Source organism: Triticum aestivum, chromosome 1D (assembly GCF_018294505.1).
Source record: "Triticum aestivum cultivar Chinese Spring chromosome 1D, IWGSC CS RefSeq v2.1, whole genome shotgun sequence".
In the NCBI taxonomy this organism is placed as follows: Eukaryota; Viridiplantae; Streptophyta; class Magnoliopsida; order Poales; family Poaceae; genus Triticum; species Triticum aestivum.
The window spans coordinates 448,812,554-448,824,715 of NC_057796.1; the positions used below are offsets into that span (position 1 = coordinate 448,812,554).

Here is a 12,162-nt window from a genome sequence, read left to right on the forward strand (position 1 = left end):
CAAAACCTTCTGGTTGTATCACATACAACCTTTCCTCACGGAAACCGTCAAGGAAACTTTGTTTTGACATCCATCTGCCAGATTTCGTAAATGAAAATGCAGCAACTGCTAACATAATTCTAACAGACTTTAGCATCGCTATGATTGAGAAAGTCTCATCACAGTCAATTCCTTGAACTTGTTGGAAACTTCTTTGAGACAAGTCGAGCTTCATAAATGGTGACATTACCATCAGCGTCTGTCTTCTTCTTAAAGATCCATTTATTCTTAATGGCTTGCCGATCATCGGGAAAGTCCACCAAAGTCCATACTTTGTTCTCATGCATGGATCCTATCTCGGATTTCATGGCTTCCAGCCATTTGTTGGAATCCGGGCCCACCATCGCTTCTCCAGAGCTCATAGGTTCATCGTTGTCCAACAACATGACCTTTGAGACAAGGTTACCACTCAGAAGTTGTACACACCCTTGTCGACCTACGAGGTTCGATAGTAACTTGATCTGAAGCTCCATGATCATCACCATTAGCTTTCTCTTCAACTAAGGTAGGTGCCACAGAAACATCTTTCCGTGCTGCGCTACTCTCTGGTTGAAGTAAAAGTTCAACAACCTCATCAAGTTCTATCTTCCTCCCACTCAATTCTTTCGAGAGAAACTCTTTCTCGAGAAAGGACCTGTTCCTAGCGACAAACACTTTGCCCTCAGATCTGAGATAGAAGGTATACCCAATCGTCTTGTTTGGGTATTCTAAGTCTTGTTTGGGTATTCTATGAAGACACAATTTTCCGCTTTGGGTTCGAGCTTTTCTGGCCGAAGCCTATCGACATAAGCATCGTAGCCCCAAACCTTAAGAAACAACAACTTAGGTTTCTTGCCAAACCATAGTTCATACGGCGTCGTCTCCACGGACTTAGATGGTGCCCTATTTAAAGTGAATGTAATTGTCTCTAATGCATAAACCCCAAAATGGTAGCGGTAGATCGGTAAGAGACATCATAGATCACATCCAATAGGGTGCGATTATGACGTACAGACACACCATTACGCTATGGTGTTCCAGGTGGCGTCAACTGTGAAATGATTCCACCTTGTCTTTAGCGATTGCCAAACTCATAACTCAGATACTCTCCCCTTGATCAGATCGTAGGAACTTGATCTTCTTGTTATGATGATTCTCAACTTCACTCTGAAATTGCTTGAACTTTTTAAACGTTTCAGACTTATGCTTCATTAAGTAAATATACCCATATCTACTCAATTCATCGGTGAAGGTGAGAAAATAACGATATCCACTGCGTGCGTCAACACTCATCGGACCGCACACACCAGCATGTGTGATTTCCAACAAGTCACTTCCCCGTTCCATTGTTCCAGAAAACGGGGTTTTAGTCATCGTGCCTATGAGGCATGGTTCGCATGTGTCAGGTGATTCAAAATCAAGTGACTCCAAAATTCCATTAGCATGGAGGTTCTTCATGCGCTTTACACCAATATGACCTAAGTGGCAGTGTCACAAGAAAGTGGTACTACCATTATCAACTCTACATCTTTTGGCATCAATGTTATGAACATGTGTATCACTACGACCGAGATTCAATGAACCATTTACATTGGGTGAATGACCATAGAAGGTATTATTCATGTAAACAGAATAACCATTATTCTCTGACTTAAATGAATAACCGTATTGCAATAAACATGATCTAATCATGTTCATGCTCAACGCAGACACCAATGCAAATCTGGGTTCAACACTAATCCCGAAGGTAGAGGGAGCGTGCGATGGTGATCATATCATCCTTGGAAACACTTCCAACACATACCGTCAACTCGCCCTTAGCTAGTCTCCGTTTATTCCGTAGCTTTTGTTTCGAGTTACCAATATTACCAACTGAACCGGTATCTACTGCTAGGAGTACTAGTAAGGTTCACATCAATAACACATATATCAAATATACTTTTGTTGAAGTTGCCAGCCTTCTTATCTACCAAGTATTTGAGGCAGTTCCGCTACCAGTGACAATTCCCCTAATAGAAGCACTTCGTCTCGGGTTTGGGTTCTTGGGTTTCTTTACTAGAGCGGCAACTGGCTTGCCATTCATGAAGTTTCCCTTCTAGCCCTTGCCCTTCTTTGAAACCAGTGGTCTTGTTAACCATCAACACTTGTTGCTCCTTCTTGACTTCTACCTTTACGGCCTTAAGCACGACGAACAGCTCCGGGATCAACTTCCCTTGCATGTTATAGTTCATCACAAAGCTCTAGTTAGCTTGGTGATAGTGACTGGGGAACTCCGTCAATCACTTCTCTTATCTGGAAGATTAACTCCCACTTGATTCAAGCGATTGAAGTACCCAGACATTCTGAGCACATGCTCACTGGCTGAGCTATTCTCCTCATCTTGTAGGCAAAGATCTTGTCAGAGGTCTCAAACCTCTCAACACGGGCATGAGCCTGAAATACCAATTTCATCTCTTGGAACATCTCATATGTTCCATGGCGTTCAAAACGCTTTTGGAGCCCCGACTCTAAGCCGTAAAGCATGGCGCACTAAACTATCAGGTAGTCATCAGAACGTGTCTGCCAAATGTTCACAACATCCTTAGACGACGCCAGAGGGGTTGGCACACTGAGCGGTGCATCAAGGACAGAAGCCTTCTGTGTAGCAGTGAGGACAATCCTCAGACTACGGCCCTAGTCCGCACAATTGCTTACAATATCTTTCAACTTAGTCTTTCTCTAGGAACGTATTAAAATGGGGAGCTAAAGCGCGAGCTATTAATCTACAACATAATTTGCAAAGACAATTTAGACTATGTTCATGATAATGAGTTCAACTAATCAAATTATTTAATGAACTCCCACTCAGATAGACATCCCTCTAGTCATCTAAGTGATACATGATCTGAATCGACTATGCCGTGTCCGATCATCATGTGAGACGGACTAGTCATCAACGGTGAACATCTCCATGTTGATCGCATCTACTATACGACTCATGTTTGACCTTTCGGTCTCTCGTGTTCCGAGGCCATGTCTGTACATGCTAGGCTCGTCAAGTCAACCTAAGTGTTTTGCATGTGTAAATCTGGCTTACACCAGTTGTATGCGAACGTTAGAATCTATCACACCCGATCATCACGTGGTGCTTCGAAACAACGAACCTTCGCAACGGTGCACAGTTAGGGGGAACACATTTCTTGAAATTTTAGTGAGGGATCATCTTATTTATGCTACCGTCGTTCTAAGCAAATAAGATGTAAACATGACAAACATCACATGCAAATCATAAAGTGACATGATATGGCCAATATCATCTTGCACCTTTGATCTCCATCTTCGAGGCGCGGCATGATCACCTTTGTCACCGGCATGACACCATGATCTCCATCATCGCGTCTTCATGAAGTTGTCTCGCCAAGTATTACTTCTACTACTATGGCTAATGGTTAGCAATAAATTAAAGTAATTACATGGCGTTTTCATTGACCCGCGGGTCATACAATAAATTAAGACAACTCCTATGGCTCCTTCCGGTTGTCATCCTCATCGACATGCAAGTTGTGATTCCTATTACAAGAACATGATCAATCTCATACATCACATATATCATTCATCACATCCTTTTGGCCATATCACATCACATAGCATACCCTGCAAAAACAAGTTAGACGTCCTCTAATTGTTGTTGCATGTTTTACGTGGCTGCTATGGGTTTCTAGCAAGAACGTTTCTTACCTACGCAAAAGCCACAATGGTGACATGCCAATTGCTATTTACCCTTCATAAGGACCCTCTTCATCGAATCCGATCTGACTAAAGTGGGAGAGACAGACACACGCTAGCCACCTTATGCATCGAGTGCATGTCAGTCGGTGGAACCAGTCTCACGTAAGAGTACGTGTAAGGTCGGTCCGAGCCGCTTCATCCCACAATGCCGCTGAATCAAGATAAGACTAGTAACGGTAAGCAAATTGAACAAATCATCGCCCACAACTACTTTGTGTTCTACTTGTGCATAGAATCTATGCATAGACCTAGCTCATGATGCCACTGTTGGGGAACATAGAAATAATTCAAAAAAATTCTACGTGTCACCAAGATCAATCTAGGAGATGCTAGCAACGAGAGAGAGGGAGTGCATCTTCATACCCTTGAAGACCGCTAAGTGGAAGCGTTACAAGAACGCGGTTGATGGAGTCGTACTCGCTGCGATTCAAATCGCGGAAGATCCAATCCAAGTGCCGAACGGACGGCACCTCCGCATTCAACACACGTACAGCCCGGGGACGTCTCCTCCTTCTTGATCCAGCAAGGGGAGAGGAGAAGTTGAGGGAAAGCTCCGGCAGCACGACGGCGTGGTGGTGGTGGAGCTCGTGGTTCTCCGGCAGGGCTTCGCCAAGCACTATGGAGGAGGAGGTGTTGGAGGAGGAGAGGGCTGCGCCAGGGGAAGGGTGCGGCTGCCCTCTCTCTCCCTCACTATATATAGGGGGAAGGGGGAGGAGGAGGCGCCCTAGGGTTTCCCTAGGAGAGGGGCGGCGGCCACAGGGGAAACCCTAGATGGGTTTGGGCGCCCCCACCCCTAGGAAACTTGCCCCCAAGCCGGGAGGGGTGGCTGCCCTAGGGGAGGCGCCCCCACCTCTCCACGTTACGTGAGATGGGGTGGGAGGTGCGCACAGACCCTTAGTGGGCTGATGTGCCCCCTCCCCTTGGCCCATAAGGCCCCCCAACGCTTGCCGGGGCCTCTGAAACCCCTTTCGGACACGCTGGTCGTCACCCGGTACCCCCGGAACAATTCCGGACTCCAATACCCTTCGTCCAATATATTGATCTTCACCTCCGGACCATTCCGGAGTTCCTCGTCACGTCCGGATCTCATCCGGGACTCCAAACAACCTTCGGTAACCACATACTATTTCCCATAACAACTCTAGCGTCACCGAACCTTAAGTGTGTAGACCCTACGGGTTCGGGAACCATGCAGACATGACCGAGACGTTCTCCAGCCAATAACCAACAGCGGGATCTGGATACCCATGTTGGCTCCCACATGTTCCACAATGATCTCATCGGATGAACCACGATGTCGGGGATTCAATCAATCCCGTATACAATTCCCTTTGTCCATCGGTATGTTACTTGCCCGAGACTTGATCGTCGGTATCCCCATACCTTGTTCAATCTCGTTACCGGCAAGTCTCTTTACTCGTTCCGTAACGCATGATCCCGTGGCTAACTCCTTAGTCACATTGAGCTCATTATGAAGATGCATTACCGAGTGGGCCCAGAGATACCTCTCTGTCATACAGAGTGACAAATCCTAGTCTCGATTCATGCCAACCCAACAGACACTTTCGGAGATACCTGTAGTGCACCTTTATAGCCACCCAGTTACGTTGTGACGTTTGATACACCCAAAGCACTCCTACGGTATCCGGTAGTTGCACAATCTCATGGTCTAAGGAAATGATACTTGACATTAGAAAAGCTCTAGCAAACAAACTACACGATCTTGTGCTATGCTTAGGATTGAGTCTTGTCCATCACATCATTCTCCCAATGATGTGATCCCGTTATCAACGACATCCAATGTCCATGGTCAGGAAACCACGACCATCTATTGATCAACGAGCTAGTCAACTAGAGGCTTACTAGGGACATATTACGATCTATGTATTCACACATGTATTATGGTTTTCGGTTAATACAATTATAGCATGAACAATAGATAATTATCATGAACAAGGAAATATAACAATAACCATTTTATTATTGCCTCTAGGGCATATTTCCAACATCTGTCACCGCCTTCTTCCGAAGTCCCATCTTCAGGAGACAATCAATGCACTGGTCTTGCTAGTCTCTTTTGCCGTCGATGCCACCATGACGCCAAACAATGATAGCCTCCTGCGCATTCCCACCAAATAGTATACTGAAGAAAATATGCCCTAGAGGCAATAATAAAGTTGTTATTTTATATTTCCTTATATCATGATAAATGTTTATTATCCATGCTAGAATTTTATTAACCGGAAACTTGATACATGTGTGGATACATAGACAAAACACCGTGTCTCTAGTAAGCTCCTACTAGACTAGCTCGTTGATCAAAGATGGTTAAGTTTCCTAACCATACACATGTGTTGTCATTTGATTAACGGGATCACATCATTAGGAGAATGATGTGATGGACAAGACCCATCTGTTAGCTTAGCATAATGATCGTTAAGTTTTATTGCTATTGCTTTCTTCATGACTTATACATATTCCTTTCACTATGAGATTATGCAACTCCCGGATACCGGAGGAATACCTTGTGTGCTATCAAACGTCACAACGTAACTTGGTGATTATAAAGATGCTATACAGGTATCTCCGAAGGTGTTTGTTGGGTTGGCATATATCGAGATTAGGATTTGTCACTCCGAGTATCGGAGAGGTATCTTTGGGCCCTCTCGGTAATGCACATCATAATAAGCCTTGCAAGCAATGTGACTAATGAGTTAGTCGCGGGATGATGCATTACGGGATGAGTAAAGAGACTTGCCGGTAACGATATTGAACTAGGTACGGAGATACCGATGATCGAATCTCGGGCAAGTAACATACCGATGACAAAGGGAATAACATATGTAGTCATAACGGTTAGACTGATAAAGATCTTCGTAGAATATGTAGAAACCAATATGAGCATCCAGGTTCCACTATTGGTTATTGACCGGAGAGGTGTCTCGGTCATGTCTACATAGTTCTCGAACCCGTAGGGTCCGCACGCTTAACGTTCGATGAGGATTTTGTATTATATGAGTTATGTGATTTGGTGACCGAATGTTCTTCGGAGTCCCGGATTAGATCATGGACATGACGATGATTCTCGAAATGGTCGAGAGGTAAAGATTGATATATAGGACGATGGTATTCGGACACCGGAAGTGTTCGGGATGCACCAGGTACTTATCGGGTCATCGGAAGGGGTTCCGGGCACCCCCGGCAAAAGATATGGGCCTTATGGGCCAAGAGGGGAAACACACCAGCCCCAAAGGGGATGGTGCTCCCCCACCATATGGGCTGGCCAAATTGGAGAAGGAAAGGAAAAGGGGAATAGGATTCCCCCTTCCCCCTCTTCCCTTCCTACTCCGAATAGGAATAGGAAAGGGGGGAGGCCGAATTGGGGGGACCCCAAGTAGGATTCCTCCTACTTGGGGCGCCCCCTTGGCTGCCTCTCCTCCCCTCCAGCCTACATATATGAGGGGGGCACCGCTAGAACACACAACAAAACATTGTTAGCCGTGTGAGGCGGCCCCCTCCACAGTTTACGCCCCCGGTCATATCGTCGTAGTGCTTAGGCGAAGCCCTACACGGATCGCATCACCATCACTGTCACCGCGCTGTTGTGCTGATGAAACTCTCCCTTGACACTTTGCTGGATCAAGAGTTCTAGGAACATCATTGAGATGAACGTGTGCAGAACTCGGAGGCGCCGTATGTTCGGTGCTTGATCGGTTGAATCGAGAAGATGTTCGAGTACATCAACCGCGTCAAGCTAACGCTTCCGCTTTCGGTCTACGAGGGTACGTGGATACACTCTCCCCTTTCTCGTTGCTTGCGTGAGCGTAGGAATTTTTTTGAAATTGCATGCTACGTTTCCCAGCAGTGGCATCCGAGCCAGGTCTATGCGTAGATGATATGCACGAGTAGAACACAAAGAGTTGTGGGCGATCATAGTCATACTGCTTACCACCAACGTCTTATTTTGATTCGACGGTATTGTTGGATGAAGCGGCCCGGACCAACCTTACATGACCACATTCATGAGACCAGTTCCACCGACAGACATGCAACTAGTTTTGCATAAAGGTGGCTGGCGGGTGTCTATTTCTTCAACTTTAGTTGAATCAAATTTGACTAGGCCGGTCCTTGTTGAAGGTTAAAACAGCAAACTTGAGGAAACATCGTTGTGGTTCGATGCGTATGTAAGAACTATTCTTACTAGAAGCTAGTAGCAGCCACGTAAAACTTGCAACAACAAAGTAGAGGACGTCTAACTTGTTTTTGCAGGGCATGTTGTGACGTGATATGGTCAAGACATGATGTGATATACGTTGTTGTATGAGATGATCATGTTTTGTAGAAGTTATCGGCAACTCGCAGGAGCCTTATGGTTGTCGCTTTATTGTATGAAATGCAATCGCCATGAATTGCTTTACTTTATCACTATGCGTTAGCGATAGTTGTAGAAGCAATAGTTGGCAAGATGACAACGACGCTACGATGGAGATCAAGGTGTCAAGCCGGTGACGATGGAGATCATGACGGTGCTTTGGAGATGGAGATCAAAGGCACAAGATGATGATGGCCATATCATGTCACATATTTTGATTGCATGTGATGTTTATTTTTTATGCATCTTATTTTGCTTAGTACGGCGGTAGCATTATAAGATGATCCCTCACTAAAATTTCAAGGTATAAGTGTTCTCCTTGGTATGCACCATTGCGACAGTTCATCGTGCCGAGACACCACGTGATGATCGGGTGTGATAAGCTCTACGTTCACATACACTGGGTGCAAGATAGTTTTGCACGTGCGGAATACTCGGGTTAAACTTGACGAGCCTAGCATGTATAGACATGGCCTCGGAACACTGAGACCGAAAGGTCGAACGTGAATCATATAGTAGACATGATCAACATAGAGATGTTCACCATTGAAGACTACTCCATCTCACGTGATGATCGGACATGGTTTAGTTGATTTGGATCACGTAATCATTTAGATGACTCGAGGGATGTCTATCTAAGTGGGAGTTCTTAAGTATTTTGATTAACTGAACTTAATTTATCATGAACTTACTCCTCATAGTATTTGCATATCTATGTTATAGATCAATAGCTCGCGTATAGCTCCCAGTTTTATTTTTGATATGTTCCTAGAGAAAACTAAGTTGAAAGATGTTAGTAGCAATGATACGGACTGGGTCCGTGATATGAGGATTATCCTCATTGTTGCCTAGAAGAATTATTTCCTTGATGCACCGCTAGGTGACAGACCTATTGCAGGAGCAGATGCAGACGTTATGAATGTTTGGCAAGCTCGATATGATGACTACTTGATAGTTTAGTGCACCATGCTTTACGGCTTAAAACCGGGACTTCAAAAATGTTTTGAACGCCATTGAGCATATGAGATGTTCCAAGAGTTTACATTAGTATTTCAGACTCATGCCCATGTCGAGAGGTATGAGACCTCTGACAGTACTTTGCCTACAAGATGGAGGAGAATCGCTCAACCAGTGAGCATGTGCTTAGATTGTCTAGGTACTACAATTGCTTGAATCAAGTGGGAGTTAATCTTCCAGATAAGATAGTGATTGACAAAGTTCTCTAGTCACTATCACCAAGTTACTAGAACTTCGTGATGAACTATAATATGCAAAGGATGACGGAAACGATTTCCAAGCTCTTCGTGATACTGAAATCGGCGAAGGTAGAAATCAAGAAATAGCATCAAGTGTTGATGGTAAACAAGACAACTAGTTTCAAGAAAAAGGGCAAGGGATAGAAAGGGAACTTCAAGAAGAATAGCAAGCAAGTTGCCGCTCCCGTGAAGAAGCTCAAAGCTAAACCCAAGCCTGAAACTGAGTGCTTCTACTGCAAAGGAAATGGTCATTGGAAGCGGAACTACCCCAAACATTTGGCGGATAAGAAGGATGGCAAAATGAACAGAGACTAGTTGAGGGCAAAGTGACGATGTGTGTTGGAAGAGATTCCAAGGTTGATAAGATCACCATCGCATACTCCCTCTACCTTCGAGATTAGTGTTGAACCTAAATAAATGTTATTTGGTGTTTGTGTTGAGCATGAATATGATTAGATCATGTTTATTGCAATACGGTTATTAAACCTGGGAATAGTTTGACATCCAAACTAAACCCAGCCCAAACCATATGACTACACCTCCAGCAACCAAACCAAACCAAACCAAAATAATTAAGCTAGCATCCAAACCAAACCGAACTACATGCGCTTTCCACCCAGACCAATCCAAACCATATGCCATTTATGGATTCAACCCATAGTTTCAATCCATGGACAATGAATAAGAGTAGCAAACCAGTTTTACTAGGAAAAGGATAGCTTGCTGACTAGCTAAATAGCCGTTGGATGTTACAGTATGGGGTCTAGAATTATTACACAGAATGGATGTGACAATGGAATTTTACATAGTTGCTGAATGTTAACTCAGTTACAGAATGAATTTTACATAGTTGCTGGACTTGATCTCCCTTTTCTGAATGGTTTCTTCTACCCTGGCTTTCTTCTTGATACCTGAGTATATTAACAAGTACATCAGAATGATATTCAAGTTGTCACTGTGATCAATTATGTGCATAGCAATCACCGCACTTTAACACGACCATATCTCACTAGCAGAACACATATTTCTTCAATTCAAAAAATCTGCAGGCTTAGAAGAATATCACTTCTATGGTTGCTACGCTCTGTTTTTATATTCACATGGAATATCTGACTACACGCCGCATCCTCTCGGCAACATGATGAAGATTTAGACCGGAACATTAGAATTACAAACATAATAAAAGGTTCATAACAATGTGACCCGTCAATTAAGAATAGTATGTAACAACTTAAACAGTTGTATGCCCCCAATAATAACAGCTGCACAGAAAATTAAAACATGTCCGATATAATTTTCCTCTTAAAACAACAAATGTGTTCTTCACTAAACCTGAATGCTCCATGTAAAAAATTTGACTGAACCTGAACCTAAAATGTGCATAGGTACTTCACAGGAGCATCATAATTGGACCTAAAATGCAAAGAAAAAGAAATTTCTTTCTTAATCACTCTGAAAACTAGGCTCAATTCTTCACTGAACCTGAACGCTCTATGTCACTGTGTTTCTTTCAGGACAAAGAATCACTTACCCTCAGCTAGGGACTATGATGTATGCTCTCCCTCTTGTTCCTTTGCTACACCACTCACATCCTACCGCAGCTCCATACTTTCAGGACAAGCGGTCACCGGTGGCGGCCTCTTGATCGGCGGCGTCCCACCCTCAACTGCAGAGACGGGTGGGGTTTAGAGACAGAGAGAGAGGAGAGAGAGGGGGGGGGGGTTGAGAAGGCTGGTGATGCACTGACCTGCCGAGCTCCAACCAGTGGCAATGGCAGCGGCGATCCCTAACCGTAGAGTCATAGCGGTGACCGGCGGCCAAGCTCCAGCCAGGGAGGGGAAGACGGCGATCCACTGCACCTGGACGGATGGGTGTCAGATGGATGGGAAGGCCGCGACCAAGCTCCAGTCGGGCGGCGGGCGGCGGCGGAAGATCCCGGTTTGGCGGCGGTGGCCGGCAGGCGGTGGAGGCGCTCCTCGCTAGGTCAGGCTGCGTGTGTCGATTTGGTCGTCGATCCGGTTTCAGACTACGGGTCCAAATGGTCTGAGACCAGTTGGTTCCTGTCCAGATCGGGCCAACCCAGTCCAGCAATTGTTAAAGCCCAGACCAAATTAAACCGATTTAGGGACTTAGCCCATTTCGTCCAATCCAAAAGCAGACCGATACAAAAACTGACTGAAACTCTGGTTTCAGTCCAAACCATTCCCAGCGTTAACGGTTATTCATTTAAGTCAGAGTTGTTCTATTTACATGAATAAAACCTTATATGGTCATACACCCAATATAAATAGTTTATTGAATCTTGATAGTAGTGATACAGATATTCATAATATTAATGCCAAAAGATGCAAAGTTGATAATGATAGTGCAACATACTTGTGGCACTGCTGTTTAGGTCATATTGGTGTAAAGCGCATGAAGAAAATCCATGCAAATGGGCTTTTGGAATCACTTGATTATGAATCATTTGATACTTGCGAACCATGACTCATGGGCAAGATGACTAAAACTCTGTTCTTCGGAACAATGGAGCGAGCCACTGACTTACTGGAAATAATACATACCGATGTATGCGGTCCGATGAGTGTTGAGGCTCGCGGTGGGTATAGTTATTTTCTAACCTTCATAGATGATTTGAGCAGATATGGGTATATCTAGTTGATGAAACACAAGTCTGAAACATTTGAAAAGTTCAAAGAATTTCAGAGTGAAGTAAAGAATCATCGTAACAAGAAAATAAAGTTTCTA

General features: G+C 44.4%; 1 long non-coding RNA gene across 1 annotated transcript; it reads right to left on the reverse strand.

Moving 5' to 3' along the window:
• Positions 1-10,010: 10,010 nt before the first annotated feature.
• On the reverse strand, positions 10,011-11,458 carry LOC123174354 (uncharacterized). The gene is made up of 3 exons (XR_006486983.1): positions 11,162-11,458; positions 10,946-11,080; positions 10,011-10,325 (listed from the first exon to the last, which is right to left on the reverse strand). It is a non-coding gene; the product is annotated as an uncharacterized lncRNA (long non-coding RNA).
• Between the last annotated feature and the right edge of the window lie 704 nt (positions 11,459-12,162).